Source organism: Mus caroli, unplaced genomic scaffold (assembly GCF_978045245.1).
Source record: "Mus caroli unplaced genomic scaffold, Mus_caroli_1 scaffold_11, whole genome shotgun sequence".
Taxonomy (NCBI): domain Eukaryota; kingdom Metazoa; phylum Chordata; class Mammalia; order Rodentia; family Muridae; genus Mus; species Mus caroli.
Window position 1 is genome coordinate 59,487,920 of NW_028227266.1, and position 23,978 is coordinate 59,511,897.

The window sequence follows — 23,978 nt, forward strand, 5'->3', positions numbered from 1 at the left end:
ATATCAGTCAATCCCTGATCCCTGGAGGCAGGGGGGCTCACAGGGATGACTTATAAGAGCCTGGATGAGCTGTAGCACTGGAAGCTCACCCTATCCCTAGAACTCTCTACCCATTTGCTGACCAGCCAGTGTCTCCTCTCCCCACCAATATTACTACTTATGCGGCCTTGGGGCTTGTGAATCTTGTATGTTTCAGGAGCTTCCTGGGCTCTGCCAGTTGTGTCTACTTCCTAAGCCCTAAAAGCTTTCTTCTTCTCTCCAGGGAAGAATATTTTAATTGACAGGAAATAATTATACAACACTCTATCCCTTCCTCTGGCTCTTAAATCCTTCCCTATTTCTTTGCTGTTCCCTAAGCTTTGGCATGGAAATTTAGAAGATATCTGGTTTTGTTTTGTTTTTTTTCCATCTATGGCTTGGCCATTTATGTATCTCAGCAGCAATCCCCTCCATACTCCCAACACATTACAAAAAGAAGTTTTCCTTCATGACTGACTAAAGCTAATGACAGAAATCTATAGATATCAGTGGTGCAAATGTTTAGAAAGCAATTTGATAGGCACATGACATCCATTTAACAAAATACTAGTACTGCTTTTAACTAGGGCCTATGACCTTCCAAGCCATAGACTTCTGTCTTGGCTTACCATGTTAGACATGAGATACTATCCATTAAATGAGCCTTAGATATAATCAGAGAGTAGCTGGTTCTGCCCATAACAGTTATACCACGATTGTTCCAGAGGACACATCTTACCTAGCATGTTGGTACTGTAGCACTCAGAGTCCTCAGTAGAGCAGGACTATCTGTGACAATTTCCCCCTAACAGCATGAGTATTATTGTTATGCCATATGCTATGTATGCCAACCATATGAGAGGGAGCTTCCCCCAAGACTCAGGCGAATTTCTCCATGTCCCACAGCCAAAGTATGCAGTGTTTTAGCAGTAGAATCTTGCCATCTAGTTCTGGCATCAGCTAACAGCAGTAACAATAGACTTACGGACTATGCAACCCTACCTAAAAACTCAGAGAGAGGTAGGCCATCCTGGCCCGGGGATTTTTACCCATTACATTACATCCTGGGAGTGTCTTTTCCCCACACTCAGGACACCTCATTCAAACTCCTTAATTGCTATTTTTACTGCCCTTCCAGATGTTCTTATAGAAGAAGACTGTAAGACACCCAAGAGTTAGCGTTATATAATGAAAACGTTGTAAAGAGGGCAGGCAGGATCTCTGAGAGGCCACTGTCATTCATTCTAAGTGCCTGTTAGCCTTGGGTGGCTAAGAGAATACTAAAATAGAAACATTAGCAAGGCTCAGAACAGCAAGGAACAATCCTATCAGCTGGATCGATTGCTTCATCAAAAGAGCACTGTTGAGTACAGAGGTGTTGAAATGTCTCTCATAGACTCCTGTGTTTAAATGCATGGTTCCCAGCTGGTGGCACAGTGTTTTGGAAAGATGTGGAATCTTTAGGATGTGGAGCCTCCTAGAGAAAGGGGGTGACTAGAGGTGGGCCTTGAGGCTTTAGCCCTTGGCCCTATTTCCTGTCTGCTCTCTGCTTCCCGAGTGCAGGGACTGGTTGTCCCTGTATTGAGTTGAATCATACAGCCTTTGGCTCAATGGGAGGTGAGTAGCTATCTTCTTTAGTTTCTCTGCTTCCTGCTACTCAGGCTGATCCCATCCACACTCACGCCTCATGACCTCCTGAGCAGATCTGTGAGAGGTTATTTAGCTGCTTATTTTAAAATTTTCCTAACTTAAGCAGGTAAGATGCATAGTGAACTCAGATTATCATAGTTTCCTGAACTGGGCCATTAGTAAGGCCCCTGACTATATGTGGAATCGTGGATTTTTTTCCCTTCCTAGGAGGGGTATCTTCTCTGCCTTCTCTCTTGCTCTCTCTTTTTATTGTCTTTCTTCCCAAGGGATTCAAGTTTCTGGATCCTGCAGTGCAGACCTAATCTGTACTCTCCCTCGGAACCAGCCATCTGTACACAGCAGCAAGCCAACGCCTTTAACTCATCTTCCGTTTTCTACCTTCCTTGCCAAATCAGAGGCTAATGGAGAAGACTGCATGCATTTCCCTATTCAACTCCCTCCCCGACACGGGCAAGTTCTTTCTGGGCAGCCAACGCAGTCTCTGCTTCATGTCTCATTGCCCACAGCAAAGGCTATGCAAAAGCTGCTAGAGCCTCACTATCTAGCTCCAATGCTTACTATCAGGAATGGCCATGATATGAGTCTATCAGCCACTTTGGGGGATAACTATACTTGAGAGCCGAACTCTATTTATTAAGGAGGCACATCACTCCATACTTCTCTGAATAGTCAGCGAAGACAAATAATCCTGGGTTTCCCTCCCATGGATTCTCCATCAGATGGCTTGGGCTTGGTTACATGTCTTACCATCCATTGCAAAGACCATGCCACCAATCACTACAGTTAGGAGGCAGCTGGGGGAGGTAAGGTTTTATTTCAGTGTATGTTGCCAGGTCACAGTCCATCATCAAGGGAAGTCAGGGCAAAAACTCAAGACAGGAGCTTCAGGAGAGACCATGGAGGAATGCTGCTAGGTGGCTGGCTCCTCATGGATTGCTCAGTTTGTTTCTTATACACACCAGGACCAACTAGGGGCAGCATCATCCACATTGGGCTGGATCCTTCCACATCAATCATTAATCAAGAAAACGCCAGAGAGACTTGCCTACAAGCAATCTGATGGAGGCGGTTTCTCAATTGACATTCCTCTTCCCAGAGCAACCTCTGGGTGAGCCAAAGGGAGCTGCAGTCATGGGAAAGCCCATTCCTGCAGGAGATGACTCACAAAGCTTCATCCTTGAAACTCCCTTAACAACTTGCAGCCAAGTCAGATGCCTGGCCAGAAGTCGTGATTACTGCCTCCAAATCCTTAGGGAAAGGCCTTGCAAGTCTTATAAGTTTCTGGTGCTTCCTGAGCCTTGTAAGTTTTATTAATTCCCAACACTCCCACCCTCTTCCTTCTCTATCCCAGAGCAATAGCTACACAACACACTCACTATGGATGCTATTTTACTTTGGCTTTCCAAAGATTGCTCAGGGAGAGAAAAAGAGACAGCAGGGATGGGGTAAGAGAGGGCAAATCTCTTGGAGTTATCCTCCGGGTAATTCAGGGATTCTCAAAGACCAGCCGCAGCTTAAAAAGTTGTTACTGAGTCTAAAACCATAGTCAGTGGAGTAGATAATCATGAGGGGAAAGATGATACTAGACATACCCAGGATATAAAGGGATTTTTGACTGTGTCCTAGTTCCTGGCCTGTGTAGTGGCTGCATGGATATTTACTCTGTAGCTACCTGTCTTCACTCTGTGAACTGAGCGCATCAATATATGATGCAGAGTACCAACTACCATAGAGTCATGGTATGATGTAAGATTTCAAGGCCACATTTTAAACAAAATAAACATGGAAATCAAAGCACATGTGTGTAAGATCTCTTTTCCTCTTTCTCCCTTTATCTTTTTTTTTTTTTTTTGATAGATTAGAGGTAGTGTGGCGTGTGTGTGACTGTGCATGCACAACTGGAAGCCGGAGGTGGGTGTCAGGTGTCCTGTATTTCTCTTATGTTTTGAGGCAGGATCACTCACTGACCCAGGAGCTTACCAGTTTAGTGAAACTGGTTGGCCATGGAACTCAAAAGTCCTGCCTCTCTGGGAGTCTCCAGCTCTGGAGTCAGAGTGCATGCTGCCACACCCAGCTTTGCACACGAATTCTGGGGATTTGAACTTGGGTCCTGATGCTTATGCAGCTAGCACTTTACCTGCCGACCCATCTCAGAAGCAGCCAGGCCATACCATGCTGATTCCTTCTAGGAACGATATGACAGAAAAGATGCAGGGAAGGCTCCCCCACACCAGCTGTTTTTACATTTTAAATCTTAAGCTCTTCAGGTAACAGGAAATTGTCTAAGAGCTGTAGTGTGTGTGTAATGTCAACAGTGGGCTTGGGTGAAAGGAAAAGCCTGATGCAGACATCACTTGGGTAAACCAAACAGTGTTTGCTTAGCTAGAGTAAGCAGAAGAAGCTATGAAGTGAGGATGTGGGACAGAGATGAGCATCGTTATCTGAGACAGGCAGCATCGCACACTTATGAATGGCCAAGTCTCAGCCAAGGTCTCCTCAGACCTTTGTGAGGCTCGACAGAGGAGCCCCCATCTGTGCCAGCTTAGATGCTGAAGGTGACTGTGGTCCTGCCTTTGACTGCATGTCCTTAGCTCATCAAGGCAGACCCTTCCAGGTTTGAACTCTGAGCAGTTCTGTAGTAGGTTGATGAGTTGATTTATCCAGGGCTCCTCACCTGAGCCAGGCATCTCTCATCAGTCTGAGGACTCAGATGAAAACCCAGGGCTATAGTGTCATCCAGTCTACTTACAGCAAAACAGTGTTCTTCCAATACTTCCTTTCACACCCTCCAAGCCAGAGCAGCCCAGTTTCCACACCTGGTTCAGCCCAGCACAGCCATGGGCTAGAACAAGGTTAGTCACCCAGCTATCTCTAGAATCATGCTAACAGGCACGTAGACTGGAAAGAGATCTCTGGTGAAGTAATTGCAACAGAAGCAAACACAAGCAAGAGCAACATTCCTCCCACCCTAACCCTCATCTCCCTGTTCCCACAACAGGCTCACCACACCCCACAGAGGCGACAGCAGCCTAAGAGGCCAGAGCCCCACCACAGAGGGACCTTCCTTCTGACATCCTGCCATAAGTCAGCATTTTGCCCTGCCAACACCCCATAACTGGATTCTTAGTATGTAGCCTCCTGTTTCCCAGAATCCTGAACTTGCTGATACCAGCAGGCTGGTGTCCTCTTTCAGATGTCAGTGCCCCAGTTCTGTGAAACTATCCTTCAAGGTCCTGGGACGAGTGGACCTTGAAGGAGAGCTTCCTCTTCTTCCCTTTGTGTGCTCCAGTCCTAGCTGAGTCCTTGATGCATGGGTGAGGTCTGAGGTCACCTGGACATGGTTTTCCTGGCAAAGCTTTAAGTCACTGGAGCCAGAGAATGAATGGCTTGGTGGAGTGTGTAAGCAGGTGGAGTCTCTCTCCTTTCTTGGGCCACTTCATGTGACCACAGGATGACTGCAGGAGTCTGAGAGAGGGATGGAAGGAGCAGAGAAGGTTTGAAGATCATTGATGGAGGTCATATGAGACAAGGGGCTATCTCTGTGACACCTCCCTGTCTCGATGGTACTCAGGGCCCAGGAAATCTTCCCTCTGCCTGGAAGCCGTGGTTCTCTGTGTGTTCTTCAGTGTTCAGATATCATCCTAGAGAGACAGAGAGCTCAGCGCCCCCCCCCCCAAGAAAACAAAAGGAAACTTCTTCATGTTGCTGTCACAGCAGGAGAGGGAACCCTAAAGATGTTCAATGCATTTGGGGATGTTAATGGGGGGCCTTTTGGTTGTTTGTTGTTTTGCGGTGAGGTCTCATGCAACCTGTGCTGACTTTCAACTCATAATATATCACCATGAGCCCCCAATTCTTTTTCCTCCATCTCCCAAGTGCTGGAATTGCAGGCTGGAGGCATTCTTCTTCATGCATCGACCTTGAATACTGGAGTCCGATAACAGGCACTGGAAACAACTGTTTCCCGCATAGGAGCGTTTATTTATTTTCAACATAAATTTTGGCAAGTGTTAGTGATATGGTGTGACATTAATTCTCCAGAACAGAATGTTCACATATAACTTAGTGCCCAGCAATCTATCAGATGGAAAGGCCAGAGACAGGTGGACAGCTGTGGGTTGTGGTTACTACCAAGGCTAGCTATAGAATAGACACGGGGTTTGAAGAACTGAGAAAACATTATCTAAAGTTTGTCCAGAATTATAGAAGATACTCTCATTAAAGCTGTCAAGTCTGAAAATAGAGTCCAAAGAGAGAAGCTGATGTGTGGGACAGGAGGATCTGTAAGCAGGAGGCAAAGCCATGGAGATGAAGGTCACCTGCCTCCTGGGCTCTGGAGGGAGGAGTCCGATAACAGGCACGGTGGTGGAACCTGACTTGTAAAAAGCACCGCTTGCCACCTAGGAGAACCCATGACATTAGGAAAAGTGAGGAATAAGCTGAATGTCCACCTCTTACCCTGCACAGAGATGAAGCCACCTAGAGTTAAGGTCTAAAACTGAAAGGTGGAGCTGAAAAGCTAAGCAGGAGAAACTGTTGACAAATACCTTTGCCATTTAGGAAACAGCCAATAACTCATGGCCCTCAAAACCATTCTCCTCAGGGAGAAAAAAAAATGAGCACATTTGATGACAACAAAATTAAAGATTTTGTTGCATGAAGGTCTTCAAGGATGAAATTAAGGAGGTAACAGATTGAGACGTGGTTTTTAAATGTCAAAATAATATTGAGATAAATGAGGGATGCTGACTGTGAACTCAAATTAGAAATTAGTGTTGCAGATGCGGGGGAAAGGCTTTGTTCTGATAAGATTTACATGAAATCTAAGGTCTGCATCTTCCTTTTGAATATGTTGACATCATGCATTTGTGCATCTTTACAACAGAGCGAATCTACTTAATGCTCTTGATGGAACACTTAAAGATGGTGAAGATGGTAAATACTATGTTACGGGGATTTTTTTTGTTGTTTTAAACCAGAACAAGGCAAAATAACTAACCGATCAAAGCACAGGATTATAATCAATTAAGGACTGGGCTATCTATCTATAATAAAACACATAAAAATGATTGACAAATCGGTTATGCAATAATATTCATATAACTTTTAACTCATTTGAAATTCTTTGAAACAAAATTTTGAGGGTAATAGCAGTAAAGTAGTGTACAAAATATATAAGGGACTCTTAACTGATAATAAAAAGATGAAGAACAAATAATATAATATAAAAATGAAAACATATGTCCTGAACAATTCACAGAACAGGAAGTGTGGGTAGGATGTACATGAAGAGACGTTTCATACTGGTAAAAATCACAGGAAGGGAAAGCCAAAGCCAAAACGAGAGGCCTACACCACCCAGGAGGGTGGCATGCTTTGGAAAGCTTTATGTGTCAGGTTTGGGTGATGCTGGGGAGCTGATACCCACTCCTGCCATGTTGTCCCCTCGAAGCCAAAGGAAAGCTAATGCTTAATCCTTAGGACAGGGCCCATAGTAGAGGCACAGGAGAGCCTAAAGGTAGGTTCGTGTAGGGACAGAAAACCCATGACTCAGCACATGAGACTTTACGTACAATATTTTAAAAGGACATTTTCAAAAACTGATACTTATGTTTCTTTTCTATTTTGCTATTTTGTTTTAAAGATAGAATCTCATGTGTCCCAGCTGGCCTCAGATTCACTATTGTAGTCGAGGTTGGCTTTGGGCTCCCGATCTTCCTCCCTCTGCTCTCAAGTGCTGGGCTCACAGGTGTGTGCACCTTGCCCCATTTTATGTGGTGCTGGGGATGAGATTGGGCCTTCATGAATACCAGGCAAGCAGCCTATCAACTGAGTAATAGCTCCAGCCTCTAGGACAGTAGGTCTCAACCTTCCTAACGCTGTGACCCTTTAATATAGTTTCTCATGTTGTAGTGAGCACCCAGCCATAAAATCATTTTTGTTACTACTTCATCATTGCAATTTTGCTCCCATTAAGAATTGTAATGTAAATATCTGTGTTTTCCAATGGTCTTGGGCAACCCCTGTGAAAGTGGTGTTCAACCTCCACAGGGGGCACAACCCACAGGTGGAGAAGCACCGCTTTAGTGCCTGGATTTCTTAAGACTATGATGGCATTTACAACACAGTCAAAGGAAACCACTATTGGAAGGATGCTAGCAAGGTCTGAGCAATGTGTGGATGTAGCCCCAAGGAAACCTGGCAAAGGGCTGGGCTGGGGGCAGCTGCTTCCATTCCTCCTTCCAAGGATAAGAGGTTTTTTCAGGAAGAAAAATACTAAGAAATTTATGATTTACTGAGCAGAAACTGTACAGACCCCCCCTCAAAGATATTTACTGCTTGTGCAACTTGATACTGCCTACAGTCACCTGAGGGGAGGGAACCTCAACTGAGGAAATGCCTCTATGAGATCTAGCTGCAAGCAAGCCTATGCGGCATTTTCTTAATTAGTGACTGATGGGGGAGGGCCCAGCCTATTGTGGGTTGGTGGTCCCGGGGTCTATAAGAAAGTAGGCCAAGTACACCTCGAGGAACAAGCCAATAAGCAGCACTCCTTCATGGTCTCTGCAGCAGCTCCTGCCTCCAGGTTCCTGCCCTGTTTGAGTTCCTACCTCCATTTCCTTCTATAAGAAGAGTGATGTGGACGAACGTGTAAGTCAGATAAACCAGTTCCTGTCCAGGTTGCTTTGGTCAGGGTGTTTCACCACAGTATCAATAACTGTAACGTAAATACTGTTGTAGATTGATTCACCACATCAAAATACCAGCCCCGAAGTTAATAACCTTAATATATCAGCTTTCCGTTGCTTGTTATTTATCTGGCCGAGAGTCTTAAATACCAGGGTCTCTCTCTGGTAACCCGAGGGGCTGCACAGCTGCTGTAACCATTCCTGACAACAGAGAGGTTTTCTCTTCTGAGTATGGAAGGGACGCTGCATGCTGAACTTCTGCAGGGCTAGAAGCTTGGCAGAGGTCTGCTCTAACAGTGACTGTATCTTCAAGGAGACGGCTCTGACACCTCTGCTTAGGCTCAAGAGGGACAGACCTAACTCAGACTGACTGACTTTCCTGGGTCAGGAGGCCTGAGAGGCCTTTATCTCCTCTGCTCCTCTTAAAGAAGGGGGCCATCTCTGTCTTCAATCCAGTTTATAGAAAGAACACTGGGCTTCAGGGCCTTGAAGCAGCTTCGACAGTCCCACACAGCACAAGACTGTTGCCTGTTGCCGGTCGATGGTCAGGCTAGGATCCCAAACCCACTCATTTCCACTCATTTACACTATCACCCACAAACAAATGGAAAAATATTCTGAATTTATCTCTGGTTTTGAAAGGACTCCAGCTAGTCTGAGCTCATCTTCAACCCTATCCCATTTTCCTTATGATATACTGACAGAGACAGTCAGCAAGGGGGAAACAAAACAAAACAAAAAAGCCCACCCCCAAACCCTACCGTTTCCAAATCAAGTCTGTAAGTGTTGGATCGTTTAGACTGCCATTCAGCATATGAACTTTATTAATATCTCAGCTTTGGGTTCAAAATGTTAAATTCCCCTGGGGGAAATTTTTTTTTAAGTCCCCCGCAGCCACTGTAGGTTGGGAGGCTCCGTGCTAGGACTTTGCCTGCCTCTTGCAGGCTGGAAGTGCAGTCTGGCTTCTGAGCCTGGCTGCTACTAACCCTTCAGAATTCCTGGTCTGCAGAAAGGAAAAAGGCATGTGTGGCCGACCCTGGCTGAGGAGACTGAATATTTAAACCCACAATCATCTAGAACGCCAAGGAGGGAATTGGAGTAGCCTAACAAATGAATCCCCTGAAAGAAAATGTCAGGCAGCCTGTTTTCCCCCTCCTTGGCCTTTCTTCCTTGATTGCCCAGCCTCCGCCCCCACACACTTCAGTTTTTGGCTTATTTAAACTTCAGGAGAGTTGCCAGGCAGGCGGGAAGAAGAAGTTAAATTAGATGGATTTCAAAGCTTTGGTTTTCAGACACTAATAAATTAGGTGGATGACGAGACATTGGTGAGAACCCGTGCGGGGCCAACGGGAGAGCCGCTCTTCCTGCCTGTGTCAGCCTTGACCTTGGTGGGGCTGAGCAGCCTGTTCTGTGAGGACGTGCAACGGCAGTGGGCACACATGGGGCGTATCCTGAGTCCTGCCCTATCTGGGGCTGGGAAAGAGGAATCTGATCTAGAAGTAGATTTTGTGTAATTAGGGCCAATGGAATTGTCTGGCTGCCAGAGAGAAAGTTTGTTGCAGACAGGCCAGCTATGCAGGCATGTTGCTGAAAACCCTGGTGGGCCCTATTAGGAGATAACAAGTTTGCAAGAGCTGTTAGTCTGTGGCTCATTTGGCTTGGCCTGGCGAGGGGCTCTGTGATCACTGGGCTCTCCTCACTGTTTTTTCTCCCAAACAGGAAAGAACTTGAATGTATGATTTTCCTATTTTATAGAAAGGTGGTAAAGTCTCGTAAAGAAAGTTCTAGATTGCAATGTTCTAAATTAAGACTAAATTTTTATGGCAGTTTCTGTTTATCTACATATCTATATTCTAGTTGTTTGTATACCCATTGACCTACATATCATTTACTTACTTATTTATCTACTCTGGTGTCTATTACCACATTCTTCAATAAACACTCCTAATATTTTGTCTGTATGCATGTGAACCTATGGGTACACATGTGTGTGGGTATGCGTGCGCATGTGTGTTCATGCATGTGCAGGCCACAGGTCAGTCCTTGGTATTGTTTCTCATAACAACCATCCATGTTGCTTTGGGAGAAAGGATCCGTTACTGAGACATGGGGCTCACTGATTAGCCTCAGCTGGCTGGCCCCCAATCCTACCTACATATCCTCTGTTTCTACTGCCCATGTGCATAACACTATCGGTGGTGGATAGGGATCAAACGCTGGTCTACATGTTTTCATGGCAAGCACTTTATAGACTGAGCTATCTCCCCAACCTCTCAACAAATACAAATGCAAGGTCATAAGAAAAGCCCAACACAAACTTCCATGATGGCCCCAGGGGCAAACATTGAGTCACCCTCCTCGATCTCATTCAAAGTCTTTTCAGAAGTCCTGACTTCCAAGCTACTATTCATTAAGTACTTACTTATTCATTACTAAGCTAAGTACCTAATATCTTGTCATCTCTATGGTACCCAATCTAATAGGGATGCCCACTCCCTTTACTTTACAAGAGAGGCTAACAAAAATGGAATGCTTAGCAATCGGCTTCTAAGCCAGATTCATCCAGACTCAAAGCCAGCTACACCCGTTCCATCATCTGCCCTTCCCACAACCCACGACTCCTCCCTATCCTGATTCCATCCCCACCATCACACCTGGCTGGTCTTGATGCCACGTGCTCTAGCATCCTCACCAAGCTGCATCTCAGGAGGAGCTTGGAATTCCTTGTTTTAGCATCAGCATCTCCAAAAGTTAGCTCCCACTTGTTTGCTCAATCTTTCTCATCCACTTCCCACATGCAGGCCCTCAGGGCCATGTGGTTGGCTCTCTGTCTCTGGAATGACAAGCAGCTGCCACAAAGGGAGTTTCTTTGTTACTGTGATGTTTGGCTTTAAGGTCAACTTGCCACCGATTAGAGTCACTTGAGCAGGGAGCCTCACCTGAAGAATTGCTCGATGCCTTGATTGATGTGGGGACCCCCCCCTCGAGTGTGGTGGCCCAGAGAAAAGGGGGCCCAGGCAGAGTATTCAGTTATTGCCGTTTGTACGTCTTGCCCACTTGGCCTTTCCTCTTGCTGCCAGTTGATTTTTGCTGCTGCTGCTGCTACATCTGCTACATCTGCTCCATCCTTCACTGACATCAGAACCAGTGTTTCCAGTCTTCCATCATGACTCCAAGGCTCCAAGAAACTTCCAGGTCCAGTGCCAGATTGGAATGACTATGGTACCTTTCCCGAGGGACTGAACAACTCCCAGATTCTTGGCCTCTTGGGTGTGAGACAACCTGTTACTGGTTGTTTTTGTTTGGTTGGCTTTTGGTTGTTTTATTTTTCTCTCATATATTACATCCCGACTGCAGTTTCCACTTCCTCTTCTCCCCCCAAAGTCCCTCCATCTCTACCTTCCCTCTCTCCCAGATCCACTCCTCTTCTGTTTCCCTTCAGAAAAGGGCAGGCCTCTTAGGGATGTCAGCCAAACATGGCATAACAAGTTACAGTAAAACAAGGCACATATACTCATATCATGGCTGGATGAGGCAGCCCAGTAAGAGGAAAAGAGTTCCTAAAACAGGCAAAACAGTCAGAGCCAGCCCCTGCTCCACTGTTAGGAGTCCCACTAGAACACCAGTTATATATATATATATATATATATATATATATATATATATATAACATATATGCAGAGGACCTAGCTCAGACCCTTGCAGGCTCTGTGTTGTTGATTCAGTCTCTAGAAGCACCTATGAGCCCTGGTTAGCTAATTGTGTGGGTTGAGTTCTTGTGGTGACCGCAATCTCTCTGATTCCTACAGTAATTCCTGCCCTTCTTCTGTGGGGTTCACCGAGCTTTCTCTAATGTTTGTCTGTGGGCCTCCACATCTGCTCCTATCAGTAGCTAGATGTAGCATCTCGGTTGTATCTATGAGTATAGTAAAATATCATTAGGAATCACTTCATTGATGACCTTCTTCCTCTTCCTCTTCCTCTTCTCTTCCTCCTCCTCCTCCTTTTCCTTTTTGGTTCTATTCTAAGTCTCTGGACCATACAGCCTGTGGTTCCTGGCCCTCCAGGCAGTATCAGGCGTGTGTTCCCTCTTGTGGCATGGATCTCACCTTGGATCATACTACCTGTTACTGTGTTACTGTATTAATGTAAGCTGAGTTAATATATTCTTTTTACACACACACACACACACACACACACACACACACACACACACACACACACACTGGTTCCGTTCCTCTAGAGAACTCTAATACAGCTACTTCCGAAGGCTTACTCATTCACCCACCCTGGATTCTCTTCCCTTGCCTCTGAGGACTTCTCTCCTGCAGTCTTCCCATTTTATCTTGCATTATTAACCTGCTTTTCTTCTAAAGCAAGCCTTAGGCAGGCAAAATGTTCTCAAGTCTCCTGTATTAAACCCCTCTTCATAGCCTTCTTCCCTCTAGATGTAACATCTTTTCTCTATTCCTCTACCAGAACCTCTCAAAAGCATTTCCTTCAATGACTAGCTCCTGCTTAACCATGTAGAGCCTCAGCTTTCTATAGAAATTGCTCACATCGAGGCCCCGAATGCTTTCATACTGAGAAACCACAGTGCTTCTCTACCCTCATCTCTCACTCGCTGCAATGTTGACATTGTTGGCTACTCCTTTATTGGATAGAGATGGTCATCAGGGTACAATGACTCAGCTCCTAACAGTACAAAAGTAATGCATTAGACAGAAAATAGACTTCAAAATTTGCATTTTGGTTATATACTATGGTATTTTGTATGTGTGTATGTATGTTCATGTGTGTATACTTGCACATGTGCTCATGTCAAAACCAGAGGACAACATTTGGTATTATTCCTCAGGTGTCAACCACCATTGCTTTTGGAGACAGGGTCTCTACTGGTCTGAAAGCAGGCTGGGCTCTCTGGATGGCCAGACCCAGGGATCCATCTGTCTCCAGTGCTGGGATTACAGGGGCATGCATAGTATCAGGCTTTACCACAGCACTTGATGCTGGACCACTCAAAAAACTGTAGCTCTCAGTAATGAGGGAAAACCAGCTTACATTCCACAGTCCACAGTGGTGCCAGCAGTTTTTTGGATTCAAGTACTTGATACATTGTATGAGACATTTGATCCTTTAAAATAGAATGTGTTAGATAACATTGCCCAACAGTAGGCTAATGGGTGTGCTCTGAACACATTAAATGTAGTCTGGGCTGAGCTATGATACTTAGCTGATTAGTATATTAAAAGCTATTTTCAACTTACAAAGGACTTACCACCATCCTCCTCTCCCTGCCAAGAAACATGCCACCAGCCCACAGGCTGGGTGAAGCTTCTAGGCCTCTCATCATTGCTGATGGCGGAGCACCAGTTTGTAAGGCAGAGAATTACTAATGGGCACGCCTGAGCTCTGTGGCGTTCTGGAAGCTGGACCAGTAGGTTTCTTCCCAGAGCCTTTCTCCTCTGTCCTTCCTCAAACCCCTTCTCCTCTTGGACCTTGCTCATAAACTAAGAAGCTAGACTTCCTTTCTTTGGCTTCTGATTCAGCGGAGTATCAGTTAGCTGAAGAAGATTCTATGCTAGGTTTCTTAGGCAGAACAAGATATACGGGAAGGAGCTGGATCCATGGACAGACATTGGAAAGTTGGACATGCAAAGGCTCCATCTCATCTAGCCGGGATGATGGGTTTCTCAGAGCCCTGGAGAATGGGAGCTGTGATGAGACTGGGAGGCTGTGCAGGGACTTCTGGCTCCAGGTCTGTGTTGTCCCTGTGACAATCAATACCTGGCAGACCAACATGGCTGTACTCCAGCCTCATGACACTCACTCCCTAGGGGCCCTTTTGGATCCTTCACTGAAGGCATTACAGAAAAATACAATCTCATTCCTGACTGGACTCGCTGGGGACTGTAGTCGACCCTCTAGAGCCATCTGAGGGGTGCACTGCTAGAGAGAGCAGGGAATACAGCAGAGCTGTGGAAATGTGGGCGAACTCTCTAGCTCGCTAGCCCCTAGGGGGCAAGTGAGGAAGACTACAAACAATGAAGGTGGAACTGGGGTTATCTGCTCCCAAGTTATCCTCCTTGGGGTTGCTTCCTTTCCCATGTTCCAATTCCCCATCTCTCCGTTAGACAGGACCCTCACTGCAGCAAGGCCTCAGAGCTGATCCCCCACACAAGGAGTCATCGTGATACTGAGGCTGCAGGTCCAAGATGGCGGCTCCAGTCTGGGAAAGCATGAAAGTCTGCAGGTAGACCTTTGCCTACCTGACTGAGCTATCCCTATTTTTGGCTACAACAGTATACATTTCTAGTCTAGATTCCTGCCCACCAGCTCTGCCTTAACCTTAAAGTTCACTCTCAATGGTTTTCTTTCAGTGGTGGGGCACAAGAAACTCCCATTCTGACCCTGTGCTGGTAAAAGTAGGGTCAGGGTGTCCAGCCGTGGAGGAAGAGGCTACTTCCCAAGACTCTGTATATGAGCACTTCCAAAGACTAAGAAGCCGGGGGAGGGGGGCAGCCTTGGAATTCTGCATGAGGTTTGCACCCCAACCTCTGGCCTTACCTGACAAGATACACCTCCTGGAAGCATGCCAGTCCCCAGGGACTTAGGAAGTTTCGCCTTCTGGACCTTGTGTTCTTGCTCCTCAACAAGCCGGCACGCCATTCTTGTGTCCCTACTGAGAAACTTGCCACCAGCCAACAGGCTGTGCGATGCTTCTTGACCTCTCCCACCATTGCAGATAACAGACCACCAGCTTGTAAGTCAGAGCATTCCTTAATGGGCCTGTCTGAGCTCTGTGAAGCCCTGGAAGCTAGACCACTAGGTTCCTCCACTGGAACCATTCTCCCCCTCCTCTTCCCAACCCCTCCCCTTCTCTTCTTTGGCATCTGACTATAGTTTTCTTTGAAGGAAGAAATTATTTTGCCCCAGGAAACTCATTTATAGCAGAATAAGTGAAAGGCACGGGCATCTGGCCCCACGTGGGGCTCATTTTCGGGTTATGGCTTTCACATGCCTTCATCTGGCTCCGCCAGGCTTGGAACCTCTCCCCGCCAGCATCACACCTGGTTTCGGCTGGAAAGGAAAGGATTTCAGCTTTTCATCTTCTGGGCCTCTTTGTTATTATTGGAGCCAATTTCTGGCCTGGGATCAGAGCAGGAGGAACGGGGCGGGAGGTAGACAGAGGGAGGCAGGGCTGGGAAATATAGTCAGGACTGGAAAGTGTCCCAGAGGTGGGAGAGAGAAAGGTCTGCTGTGGATTTGAACAGCAGCTCCTCCTGAGAGCAAGGGAGCTTTCAGGCTGGCTGGAGACCTGCAGTCAGCTAGAACTAGAACCAGTACAGACAGACAGACAGACAGACAGACACAGACACACACACACAACCATCCAATCACACATAAACATGCAACCACACAATCATACACATACACACAAAACCACACACAATCACCCACATGCAACTACACCCCCCCCACACACACACAACCTGAGGGTTTTGTCAATATCAGACCCATGAGAGAAGGCCGCCCTAAGCCTCCTTTGATAAAAATTTAGAGTTCTTGGCTTAAAAGAGACATATAAAAAAATGAAAATACAAAAGGAGGTTAAGCTCCGAAAACCATATGCTAGATTTTTGAGTAGGAAGATTGCTTTTTGGAACAGTTTATAGGTTAGCAGTTAATATTTCCTTAAAAGCTGGCTTATTTCTATCCTGTAACTTTTTTTTTTTTTTTGAAAAAATAAATGTAGCTTTGAGCAAAACCAAATTACCCTTTAGCATGCCTAAGAGGATTTTGTCTATCTTGAGTTTCAGGATCTTTATGGTGTGCGTATCTACTGAAACCATGTCCCATAAAAATACCAAGGGAGGGCACCACAGTGGGATTCGAAGCTTATTTAAAATTAATTGCAGATTCATTTCACTGCACATTCGTTGAGGGCTTTTCTGTTTTCATTATTAATATGAAGAAATGGTGAGAGGGCTGCCTAAGTCTGAGGAGACAGTGGCTAATGTATGAGTCTCCCTGGGCAGCAGACATCTGTCAGGACGCACTCTTGCTCTGACCATGCTCAGGCCCGCCTCTGGTCTCTGATGACACTGGATCCGAGCTAAGCCATGAGGGCTCCCACTTGGTGTTCACTGGGCCGTGTAGGTTTCTTGTGCTCCTCCAACTCCCCTCCAGCCTGCCAGCAGCATCACAGCAAGGCCACTGTGTGTGTGTGTGTGTGTGTGTGTGTATGTGTGTGTGTGTGTGTGTGTCACTGGAGGCATCTACCCAAGAGGTGGTTGAAGGCAGAAGAAAGGTAATATGCTAAAATCTCTAGGAAATCGGGGCTGGGGTCGTTTAATAGGGGAACACGTGCCTAGCATGTGTGTAGCCCTGAGTTTGATCCCAGCACCCACTAAACAAAGAGGGAGTAGAAAGGGAAAGAGAAGAAAGAAGGAAAGGAAGGGGAGGGAAGAGGAGAGAAGGAGAGGGAAGGAGAGAAAATCAATAGAGTGGAGTTGAATGCCTCTTGGAAGCCAGGAAGCAGAGAAAGAACGAAGCAGATAAGATACATCTTTTCCTGACATGCCCCATAGGCCTCTTCCCTCTGTCTACCCCACCGCCCCACAGTTTGCTGCCTCCCAATAATAGCATCATATCATGACTACATCAAGCCAGTTAAAAGCACTGGCTGCTCTTGCAGTTAAAAGTACAAACCAACTCAAGTTTGTTCCCCAGCACCCACATGGTAGCTCACAACCATCTGTAACGCTAGTTCCAGGAGCTCTAACACCCTCTTCTGACCTCTGTGGTCACTGCGTGAATGTGGTGCACAGACATACATGCCGACAAACACTTATCATATAAAGCAAAATAAAGACATGTTTATAAAAAGATAGAAGCTGTTAATGAAGTTAGAGCCCTCCGGGTTCAGCCATGTCCTCAAAGACCATTCTCTGACCACCGAGCTCCCAATACCTGAGCCAGTGGGGGCGTCCACAGCTCAACAACCCTAATCTTCTACTAAGAAATGCAGATGCCCTGGATAAGTGCCTGGGCTTAAGTCTGTAGCCAGGCTGTGGAAAGAGACCTGGTGAGGGCTGCAAGGGTGGCTCGGCTGCTAAAAGTGCTTGGCTCATAAGCACGAGGACCTGAGGTTGATCCCTGGGAGCCACATGGGCATGGTGGTGCACTCTTACAACCCCAGCATCTGTCAGTGGTGGCTGGATCCTTAGGGTTTTATGAACACCAGCCTACATAGTGAGTTCCTGGTCAATGAGAGAGCCTGTCCTTACAAAAGGCATCAGAGCTGGGCTTGGTGACTGTTGACATACCTTCACAGCAGGGAGAGAGACATTGGACCTGGCCCTGAGATTCCAGTCACTGCTTCCAGTTATTTCCATGCAATACTGCCTTGATTGCACTTGGCCGTGGGGGTCTCGGGAGGTGCTAGTGTAGATAGGCTGGGGAAGGCAAACAGACGGAGGCTCTGTCTATGTGACCACCAATGAGGAAGTCCTCATTCATGCTGTGTGCAAACCTTCCAGTACTTGTGCTTGAGGGTCCCTCGGGCTACAGTCTATAACTCCTCACTCAGGCTTTATAAGTAAAGCTAATACATTCATTATTTCTACAGGACAATCTTTGGTGCTTTGGTGGAACTGAACTTCGAGTCGTCACTGAGGCCTTATAAAGAGGGCTTAGGTGTTGTTTTTATCTCTTCTGGGAAAGATTTCCCCCCAAGAGCATCCATCCATATGCATGTGACACACACAGACCAAGAGAAAAAGGAGGCAGAGGCAACACTGGTGTCTTGAAGAGCAGTTGAGTTACCTGCTGACCTGACACTAAGTAGCCTCGATGGGATGAGGGGACTTCCCAAGTTTATATGGCTGGCTGGAGGATAAACAGATTAGGGCCTCCAGCTACTGCCATTAGTTCTGCATGATGCTGCAGTGTTATGTGACCTTGTTCCTGGGGAGATATGAAAAACCAAATATCTATTCACCCCAGATAGAGAACTGATGACAGACCAAAGTATGGCTAGGACCTGCCCTAGTCAGTGTGCTATTGCTGTGAAGGGTCAGGTGACCACAATAACTCTTATGGAGGAAAGCACTTCCTCAGGGCTGGCCTACAGTTTCAGAGGATTAGCTCATTGTAGTCATGGCAGGGACTATGGTGGCACACAGGGAGACATGGTGCTGGGGAAGCTGAGAGTTCTATATCCAGATGGGGACTGCAGACAGCAAGAAGAGAGACACTGGGCCTGGCTTAGCTTTTTGGAACCCCAAAGCCCACTCATAGGACAGTTCTTCCAACAAGGCCTTCTAATCTCTCTCAAATATTGACACTCCCTAATGACCAAACATTCAAACCTATGAGCCTACGGGAAGGGGTGGGGGGAACCATTCCTATTCAAACCACCACTGCACCGAAGTCCAACATGAGTAAACAAATGAGTTTTATTGTGGTTACTTACTGGAGCAGAAATGACTCAAGGACAGTTGTGTCACCAAAGCCCACCCCAGCATGAATGACAGTTCACAAAAGCTGGAAACCTTCAGCACACTGTACAGCCTGCAGGTAGCTCAACAGGCTGGAGACTGTCTTTTCTAAGCACCTCAGTTGGTCTGAGTCTCTTCTAAGCCATAGGGCTTGTCTTTTGTCTCTTCTAGGTGACTCAGATGGTCTCTGCTTCTACTCAGTGTCACAGCTTGTCTCAGAGTCTCCTTTGTAGGTTGGCTCTTCTGAAAGTGACTCTCAGAGATCTTTATTGTTTATTCTTGGGGAGGAGGGGCCTAGGAAATCTGGTCAGTTTTAGGGACTTCCTGAAGACTTTTGGGTTGTTTACTTCCTGTCTTGATGAGCTTCCCTATAGGATGAAGTGTAAACTGCTACACAACGTGTGTGGAACTTCCATCTCAGGTTCAGAGCAGAAGATAGAGCCCCCTGGAACCTGGAGCTGCTGGGAAGGGCTAAGGAAAAGCATAGCCCATTTCCATGGAAGACTTAGAATCTAGATATGGTGGCTAGGCACAGATAACTGAAATAATGCCCAAGTATTTTTTCCTGTTTGGTTAGAGACTAGTATTGTTCTAAACCAAAAAGCAAATGTGTGTTAGGCCAAGGTGACTCTGTGGCCTGTATTTGATGCTTTTCTTGTTGCTGTGTCTAAACACCTGAAGGAAGATCCACATCTTGGTGGAACAGAAAGCAGACAGATAAACAGAAGAGAAGTAGATTCTTATAAACATCAAAGCCCACCCCCAGAGTGACCCACTTCCTCCAGCAAAGTTCCAACCCCTAAAGGTTTCATGCCTTTCAAATCCTGGTGCTACCAGCTGGAGACTAAGTTTGTGAACCGATGAGCCTGAGGAAATATTCAAACTACAACATGGTCTTGTCTCATGAACATCAATGTCATTTGGACTCCCACTTCTGGGACAGCAGTCCTAGTGTATCTCCATTTGCAGGGGTGACCATGGGAATGACATGGCATGAAAGCACCCACTCCTTCAATCCCCTGGGCCTCCTCCACCACAGTGACACTTCAGTTGCCTCAGTATCAATGTCAGCTTAGATACCACATCCAGCATTCCTTGAAAAGTCTGTGTGTTCTCCTTCTTCAAAGTCACCATAGTAACCTGCTGCAGAACCTTTTGGGAAGGAACCAGAAAGTTGTTGATCATGTCTACTTGGGATGCCTTTACAGGGTCCCTCATCCTGGGGAGTATGGCCTGTTCTTCAAACATGAGCCCCAAGTCTGTGAGCTGACACAGCATTGGAAGTCAGATATGGGGTCCTTCTTTTCCCCTGTGTCAGCTGACACCAGGTTCAGTGAGCTCTCTGGTGGGCTGCCCCCTCAGAACAGCATGGCCAGTTGGCAATCACTGAGATCTCTGTGTCAGGCAGCCTGATTGCTACTCCCGCCCCATTGCCTATTATTATAATCATGTCTGTCTCATTGCTGCTGATTAAATGGTTGTCCTAGTGTCAGCCTTTTTGGGGTTCCCATTATCCCCACTTTGGATCCCAGGTTCCCAAGATCACTGGTCATTGCTTCATAGTGGGTGACGTTATGGGTCATCTCCCTGGGGAGACATAAACAACTTCTACCTCCTGCTTACGACATGCCAGTGACAAACCAGAGTTAACCCTGGGGGACCAATGAGCTGACTTGTCTTACTTAAAGAGCATGGATGACCTAGGAAGCTGCACTAAGAAGTTTCCACACAGCATGGACCATGGCCCCCTCCCAACTGCATAGAGCCCACTTTCCCTTGTCTTCCCAGCCTAGATAGTTTATCACATCCTCAAGACTACAATGCTACATGTAAGTTAGGGCAGACTGTGCACAAATGGCTATAAGTAGTGGCTGGATACTCAACGGAGGGTCCAGCAACCTTCCAACAACCTCCTTCTATGAGAAAATGCCAACAGCCCACAGGCCTGATAGTTATTGAAAGCTTGAACGCAGATGCAGCTGAAGATGGCAGCTATTTTGTTTAAAGCAAGGTGTCTTACTTAAGGTTTTTTTTTTTCCTTTTTTTTTTTTTTTTTTTTGGTTTTTTGAGACAGGGTTTCTCTGTATAGCCCTGGCTGTCCTGGAACTCACTTTGTAGACCAGGCTGGCCTCGAACTCAGAAATCCGCCTGCCTCTGCCTCCCAAGTGCTGGGATTAAAGGCGTGCGCCACCACCGCCCGGCTTACTTAAGGTTTTATTGCTGTGAAGAGACACCATAAACATAGCAACTCCCATAAAGGAAAGCATTTCATTGGGGATGGCGAACAGTTCAGAAGTTTAGTCCATTATTGTCAGGGAGTCGGGGGACATAGTGGCATGCAGGCAGACATGGTGCTGGAGAGAGCGTTGAACATTTGACACCTGGCAGCAGGAAGACACTGTGTGTCACACTGGGCGTAGCCACTAGGCCTGGCTTGAGCTTGTGAGACCTCAAAGTCTCCCCCAAAACCCTTGAAACCAGTGATACACCTACTCTAACAAAGTCACACCTCCTAATAGTGCCACTCCCTATGGGGGCTATTTCTATTCAAACCACCACACAGGTGTTCTACAACAGGTGGAATCTGGTTACTCTGATATGCTTTCACCTCAAAGGGTATGTTAAGACCCTTCCAGTTTATTCTGGAGCCAAATATGAGTGACCATGATCAAGGAACAAAGTCTTAGCTTACTCCAAGTTCCCTGTTCCAATGCAGGGACAGTGTGATGACTTTTCCTTTTATAGTCACAGAACAAAGAAAGCTGTAAGTCAAGGTGTGTCTCACGAACATTGGTGGAGACACCGAACAGTTTGGTTAAAGCAAACCACAGACACCTCTGCTTAGGCTTCAGATGCTATCTGATGGCTCTCTCAGCTCTCTGGTTGGTAGAAACTAGGGTTGTTGAATTAATACATTTCAAAGAGTTCTAATCTGCTAGTCCCAGGGTGTTATGTCCAACACAGAAGTGGGTAAGGAATAGTTACTTAGTAAACTAAAGATAGCCCAGATAAATTGTACTTAGGCAACAATCTAACCTCCCCATAGTCGCTGACTTCTCATCAGTTAATACACCTTGCAGAAGGGTCAGTGGAAGGAGCCATTTCTTTCTGAAAACTTTCACTCTCAGAAGAAATAAAATGGGCCCCAGGCTTTTATAGATCATGTCCACTCTTGCATTTCCTCCTTCCTCAATATTACATCAAACATACTCCAGCATCTCCACTCCCCAGACTGCAGGCCTTCATTACCTGTGAGTTGGAGGATGCCCTCAGTAGCAACCTAGCTCCAAAGTCCTTACCACCTCTGACCCTGAGTTTCTGGGATGATCTCATGTAGGAGACATTCAACCTTATTTTTAGCCAACCGTGCTAAGCCTAACTTGTCAAGATCTCTACTCTGTTTGCCTCGTGGCTCTTGAAGTGCTCCTTGCAGTGCTCCCCAGCCTGTGGTGCTCTTCCTTTGGGATGTAAGCTGCTGCTTTGTAGACCATGGATTTGGATTGCTGCTCAGACTGGATCTGAACCCTGGCTTGGCACAAGGAAACAGGTCATAGTGAAGGAAGACCTTGAGGGAGTCTAACATCATTTTGGAGGTATATGACTCAGGTGAGGTTTCTTAATCTCTCCCGATATGGAGAGAATGCTTATGGTTTTTTGCATAGAAGAGAGACTTCCTTCCACATGATGATTCAGGACATCTAGTGGCCAAAATTTCCACTTACTCAACTAAATATTTCTGTCCCAGGGTCCAGGGTCTCACTGTTTCTCTTCTAAGACTCGAACTTTGACCTGAAAGGTTTGTTTTTGCTTTGGATACAGGGTTTGAGTGTTAGCCTAGCATCTCTATAGATATGAGCATGGGATATCCCCAACAAGGCCACATAGACTCTCTGCCTTCCATAGGGATTTCTGAGTTGGTTGCAGTTCTGTGGGGCCTATCAATGCCTTCTTTTTATCTTCTTAAAAAACAGACCAATTTTTTTTAGAGTAGTATTAGTGTTGTGGAAAAGTTGAACCATGCGCACAGAGCATTCCCAGCTTCTTCATACCTCCACCATGTAGAGCCTACCCCACTACCAAACCCCTGCCATAAGTCTCCATTGGAATCCATGAACCTACACCAACATGTCATTGTCAAGTGAAGTGCACAGCTTATATCAAAGCACACCCTATACATTTTTGACAGATCTATAATAGCATATTTCCTCTGCTGTTGCTCGTGCTCAGCTGTTTTAATGTCCCACCCAAATCCTTTACTATCTGCACATAGGTGCCTCCTTTTCCTGGGCTCCTGGAAACTGCTGGCCTCTTTACAGTCCCTATAGTTTTGCTTCCTCCAATTCGTTAAATGGAGTTGTATCTTGCTTAACAACCAATGCATTCTGAGAAATGCTGTAATGGGCATTGCCTCTGTGCAAATATCATGGGATATTCTTGCACAAACCTAGATGGGGGAGGTCAATCGTGCAGCGTGATTTCCTTGACGCTATTGAGAGATGTGGTGAACAAGACCGAGAGGAAACTGCTGGTAGAGTAACACAGAATGCCACTGGACAGAAGAACACTTTAAATAGAAATAATGCTCTAATAACAAAATGTAGATATGGTGATTACATAAACCAGTGACAGAGTTATTATCAGTATCAGGATTGTACCCAGCTGTCTATATGACTTGTAGCCACAGGTGTGCGTATGCCAACATCACCACAAATACACAATGTACTTCTCTATGAGATTATACTGGCTGGGAGTCACTAAGGAGCAGAAACTTTCAGATCTACTATAGTCTTATGACTATCTTCATACATTGGGTCCATCATGGCCTGAGCTGTTGGAGTCATTTACTATGTAGACTTTTCAGACTGTCTTCTTCTACTCAATAATATACATTTAAATTTCCTCTGCATCTTTTTATGACCTAGTCACTATCTGATATGCTAGTTTATTTGTTTATCCTCCTGTTGAAAGGCATCTTGGTTTTATTTAAGAGTTTAGGTTGCTATGAACATCTGTGTTTTCAGTGGAAATAAGATTGTACCTCACTGGACTAAATACCAAGGACTGTGATAACGGATCACATGGCTTAGAATATATCACCTTTTATTGGAAAAGAGTAAAT